A 6,000-nucleotide genomic window follows, 5' to 3' on the forward strand; every position below is an offset into this window, starting at 1 on the left:
ATGTATCAGGAATGACTGATCCTTTAATCCTCTATATACAATGTATCGGTAATGACTGATCCTCTGTATACAATGTATCAGGAATGACTGATCCTCTATATACAGTGTATAGGCTGGGTTCACACTACATATATTTCAGTCAGTATTGTGGTCCTCATATTGCAACCAAAACCCGGAGTGGATTAAAAACACAGGAAGGCTCTGTTCATATAATGTTGTAATTGAGTGGATGGCCGCCATATAATGGCAAATATTTGCTGTTAATTTAAAACAACGGCTGTTATATTGAAATAATGGCCGTTATTTACTGTTATATGGCGGCCATCCACTCAATTTCACCATTGTGTGAACAGATGTTTTCTGTGTTTTTAATCCACTCCTGGTTTTGGTTGCAATATGAGGACCACAATACTGACTGATATATACGTAGTGTGAACCCAGCCTTAGTAAATATGTAACGGCGGATTCTTTATGAGGTGCCGGAGGTTTCCTCTGAGGACTCTTCCCCTCGGACCCCCTCTGCTGTAATCCCATGTCGGTGTATGGCGGCCGGCTCCTGTTTACATGGCGTTCTCTCTAGATTTCCGTATCGCTATGACAACCAGCACTGTGAATTCCCCGAATTGGTTTAATTATTTTAAAGAGCAGGTGACATCTCGGCAGTGGCCGGCATCTCATGAATAATCCCTGTGTTATTACGCTGCTACGCCTCCCCCCTCTGATCGTCCCCTGGTTGTCGGAGGAGCCGGGGGGGGGGGGGGGGGCGGGGTATGGTTGTCACCTCTTCACGTGATTTGTAAATGACAGAAAGTGAAAGAGAAGAAGATAACAATGCTATTTTTATATATATTAAAAAGACAATTATAGAAAAGTACAAGTGTGGAGTAGTGTATTATCTATCTATCTATCTCTTATCTATCTATCTATCTATCTATCTATCTATCTCCTATCTATCTATCTCCTATCTATCTATCTATCTATCTATCTGTCTCCTATCTATCTATCTCCTATCTATCTATCTATCTATCTCCTATCTATCTATCTATCTATCTATCTCCTATCTATCTCCTATCTATCTATCTATCTATCTATCTATCTATCTATCTATCTATCTATCTCCTATCTATCTATCTATCTATCTCCTATCTATCTATCTATCTATCTATCTCCTATCTATCTATCTATCTATCTATCTATCTCCTATCTATCTGTCTATCTATCTATCTATCTATCTATCTATCTATCTCCTATCTATCTATCTATCTATCTATCTATCTATCTATCTATCTATCTATCTCCTATCTATCTATCTATCTCCTATCTATCTCCTATCTATCTCCTATCTATCTCCTATCTATCTATCTATCTATCTATCTATCTATCTATTATCTATCTCCTATCTATCTATCTCCTATCTATCTATCTATCTATCTATCTATCTATCTATCTGTCTCCTATCTATCTATCTCCTATCTATCTCCTATCTATCTATCTATCTATCTATCTATCTTCATGTGTCTAATTAGCAGAGGTGACAGTGCGGGGTCCCTGGGCTCTAGTTCTGTCGCCTGAAGATGAAAGCGACTGATTGAAGCGGAGATTATTATAGGTCTCTTTTATGGCTGATTGCTGCACGCCGTGAGATAAGAGGTGACCAGCTGGAATATCAGCGATCAGAGAGAAAGACGACCAGCGGGAGGACTGGTGAGAGAAAGGTGACCCCACCAAATATGGGCCGGCCTGCCAGTGTGCCCCCTAATACACAGAGACTGCCCCCATATACAGTGCCTGACAGAGACTGCCCCCATATACAGTGTCTGGTAGAGACTGCCCCCATATACAGTGCCTGACAGAGACTGCCCCCATATACAGTGCCTGACAGAGACTGCCCCCATATACAGTGTCTGGTAGAGACTGCCCCCATATACAGTGCCTGACAGAGACTGCCCCCATATACAGTGCCTGACAGAGACTGCCCCCATATACAGTGCCTGACAGAGACTGCCCCCATATACAGTGCCTGACAGAGACTGCCCCCATATACAGTGCCTGATAGAGACTGCCCCCATATACAGTGCCTGGTAGAGACTGCCCCCATATACAGTGCCTGACAAAGACTGCTCCCATATACAGTGCCTGACAGAGACTGCCCCCATATACAGTGCCTGGTAGAGACTGCCCCCATATACAGTGCCTGGTAGAGACTGCCCCCATATACAGTGCCTGGTAGAGACTGCCCCCATATACAGTGCCTGGTAGAGACTGCCCCCATATACAGTGCCTGACAGAGACTGCCCCCATATACAGTGCCTGGTAGAGACTGCCCCCATATACAGTGCCTGGTAGAGACTGCCCCCATATACAGTGCCTGACAGAGACTGCTCCCATATACAGTGCCTGACAGAGACTGCCCCCATATACAGTGCCTGACAGAGACTGCCCCCATATACAGTGCCTGGTAGAGACTGCCCCCATATACAGTGCCTGACAGAGACTGCCCCCATATACAGTGCCTGACAGAGACTGCCCCCATATACAGTTGTGGTGTCCCACCACTAGTGTTGTCTAGGGCAGTGATTTTCAACAAGTGTGCCGCGGCACACGGTCGGGTGTGCCGCGGGGAAAATTCCCCAAACTATGGTGGCCCTGTGTTTTGTTCCCCGGCAATGCGCAGTGATCAGAGGCGGATTATAATGTGGGCGGTTGCGTGCCGCAGCGCACCACGCTCCTAGTCTCAGCTGATTGGAGGAGCACGTCCGGGCCCTACGGGCGGCCAGTAGGTGAGGCGGACAGCAGCGGCGACCATCTCTGAGAAGGTGAGGAGGAAGGGGGGGAGAGAAACACCGGAGAGAAGCAGGGGGGAGAAGTATGGTGGAGAGAAGCACAGGAGAGAGGTATGGTGGAGAGAAGCATAGGAGAGAGGTATGGTGGAGAGAAGCACAGGAGAGAAGCATGGTGGAGAGAAGCACAGGAGAGAAGCATGGTGGAGAGAAGTATGGTGGAGAGAAGCACAGGAGAGAAGCAGGGGGGAGAAGTGTGGTGGAGAGAAGCACAGGAGAGAAGCATGGGGGAGAGAAGCACAGGAGAGAAGTATGGTGGAGAGAAGCACGGGGGAGAGAAGCACAGGAGAGAAGTATGGTGGAGAGAAGCACAGGAGAGAAGCATGGGGAAGAGAAGTATGGTGGAGAGAAGCATGGTGGAGAGAAGCACAGGAGAGAAGCAGGGGGGAGAAGTGTGGTGGAGAGAAGCACAGGGGGGAGGCAGGGGAGAGAAGTATGGTGGAGAGAAGCACAGGGGGGAGAAGTATGGTGGAGAGAAGCACAGGAGAGAAGCACAGGGGGGAGAAGAAAACAGGCCCAGGTTTCACACTGAGTGAGTATAAATACATTTAGAATCTAGATTATTAACTATATGTATAATATGTACTGTTTTATTGTCATTTTGTGCCATTTTGGTTGGTGGTGTGCCCCGGGATTTTTTAAGTATAAAATATGTGCCGCGGCTCAATAAAGGTTGAAAATCACTGGTCTAGGGCACCTGAGTAAGTGACTCTCTCAGGTTCACAAGTGGGAGATGTAGTATTGTAATTTCCCCAAAGTGTCATCACAGTGTTGCACAGCTGAGGTCACCAAGGGTTAATTGGTTTATGTCTTGTGGATTCTTGTTGATCAATCTTAGGACCTTATTTTCTTTTATCCTATCTCTTCTCTCTCTCACACAGCCCCACCACTCACAGGAGGGTTTAGATTTAGGCCCCTGTAGGAGTTAATTAGTTCCTGGTGGGAGAAAGTTGGGAGTTAGTAGTTGGGAGTCCAAGCGGACAGACGTTTTAGAGATTCCTCACAAGGTTCTCCTGAATACTAAAACCAGTATGCAATGCTAAGTACACCTTAGGGGAGAGAAGCTGCCTAGGAATAACCCTTGCCCAATGCCCACATCAGGAACCTCTCTAAAAAGTGAGGGCAGTATCCTGAAGCAAGAGGAACTGAACCCGGTAGGACAAAGCTACCGTGCAAGGTCTACATATCCTATTGTGCAGTGCAGGATGACTGGGAAACCTCGGATGTCTTCTCAACCCAAATAACCGACGACTGGGGCTCCTATTACCCACCTAGGACGGGTATCTCGCAACTAGAGGGCATAAGGCGGTTCAGAGCCACTGCTGGCATCCGTGAGTACGAGTATCTTCTTACCTCTCTACCTATACACCTGTTCCAGCAGAGCACATTCACTACATTGGGCAGAGCTCCCCTGGCAACTCCTGTCCTCTTCCCCTCTCTCTACAAAGCATCTTCTATTTCCACAAGCACTGGTTACCTCTGTGTCAGCACTAACGCTGTATGTCAAGATTTACACACAAGCCAAAAAGACAGAAATGGCTGCACATCGCACCCATGGTTGTCACGAAAGCTTGTTCAGCTACATTTAAAAACCAACATCAGAAGTTAGTATATAATTTGATCAAACCATATTGCCTCATGTACCACGTGCAGGTCTTCTGATACACGAGTCCTTAACCAAAAAACATCACTGTGCCGGTCAGTGAACACAATCCCCGCAAAACGTGCCCAAGCAGAGAAGGGGGGCCACGGAATGGCCCTGCAACCCCATTGTCACAGGACCAAACTCCTAAGGGGCCCCCCGAACCCCGCCAGCACCACCGGCGGAGTTGGTGGATGCCCAGAGACCTGCACGCTGGTACATGAGGCAATATGGTTTGATCAAATTATATACTAACTTCTGATGTTGGTTTTTAAATGTAGCTGTATAAGCTTTCGTGTCAGCCATGGGTGCGATGTGCAGCCATTTCTGTCTTTTTGGCTTGTGCATATTTTATGTATTCTGTCCCTTTTTTCCATTTTGGCTAGCACTCGTGCTTTGTAAGACCCATGTGATCCAGCAGGAAGCACCTGTGTACATATGGGGAGAAACTCAGTGTTCTCTCATTCTACCTGCAGGAGCATGGAGAGAGGTAAGAGCTTGTTCACACTTGTGTTGCTTGGCGTCCACTCTTTCCGCCGGCGGTGCCGGTGGGGTTCAGGGGGGCCCCTTAGGGGTTTGGTCCTGTGACAATGGGGTTGCAGGGCCATTCCGTGGCCCCCTTCTCTGCTTGCGCACGCTTTGCGGGGATTGTGTTCAATGACCGGCTCAGTGATGTTTTTTGGTTAGGGACTCGTGTATTAGAAGACCTGCACGTTGGTATATGAGGCAATATGGTTTGATCAAATTATATACTAACTTCTGATGTTGGTTTTTAAATGTAGCTGAACAAGCTTTCGTGTCAGACATGGGTGCGATGTGCAGCCATTTCTGTCTTTTTGGCTTGTGCATATGTCAAGATTTACACTACTGTATCACCTGTACTGTTCAACTTGATTCATACTTCAGTAAAGTGTTATATTTTTTACTAAACACACAGGACTCTGGTTAAATCTGTTGGCACCAACACATACCATCATATACTATTTCCCCTTTCTGTGAGTGGCAATACCAACTACCCGGGTGAGTCTGCTAGGACTCCAGGCTACCATGAAAAGTGACCCTCAACACTCTCGGAGGTTACCGACCATTGGGGTAAACAGCGGGCATAACCATAGCCTCAACACAAACAGTCCCCAATCAGCCATCACACAGTGCCTGACATAGACTGCCCCTATATACAGTGCCTGACAGAGACTGCTCCTATATACAGTCCCTGACAGAGACTGCCCCATATACAGTGCCTGACAGAGACTGCCCCCATATACAGTGCCTGACAGAGATTGCTACTATATACAGTGCATGACAGACACTGCCCCCATATACAGTGCCTGAGAGAGACTGCTCCTATATACAGTGCCTGATAGAGACTGCCACCATATACAGTGCCTGATAGAGACTGCCGCTATATACAGTGCCTGACAGAGATTGCTCTTATATACAGTGCATGACAGACACTGCACCCATATACAGTGCCTGATAGAGACTGCCTCCATATACAGTGCCTGACAGAGACTGCCC

Source organism: Dendropsophus ebraccatus, chromosome 13 (assembly GCF_027789765.1).
Source record: "Dendropsophus ebraccatus isolate aDenEbr1 chromosome 13, aDenEbr1.pat, whole genome shotgun sequence".
NCBI lineage: Eukaryota > Metazoa > Chordata > Amphibia > Anura > Hylidae > Dendropsophus > Dendropsophus ebraccatus.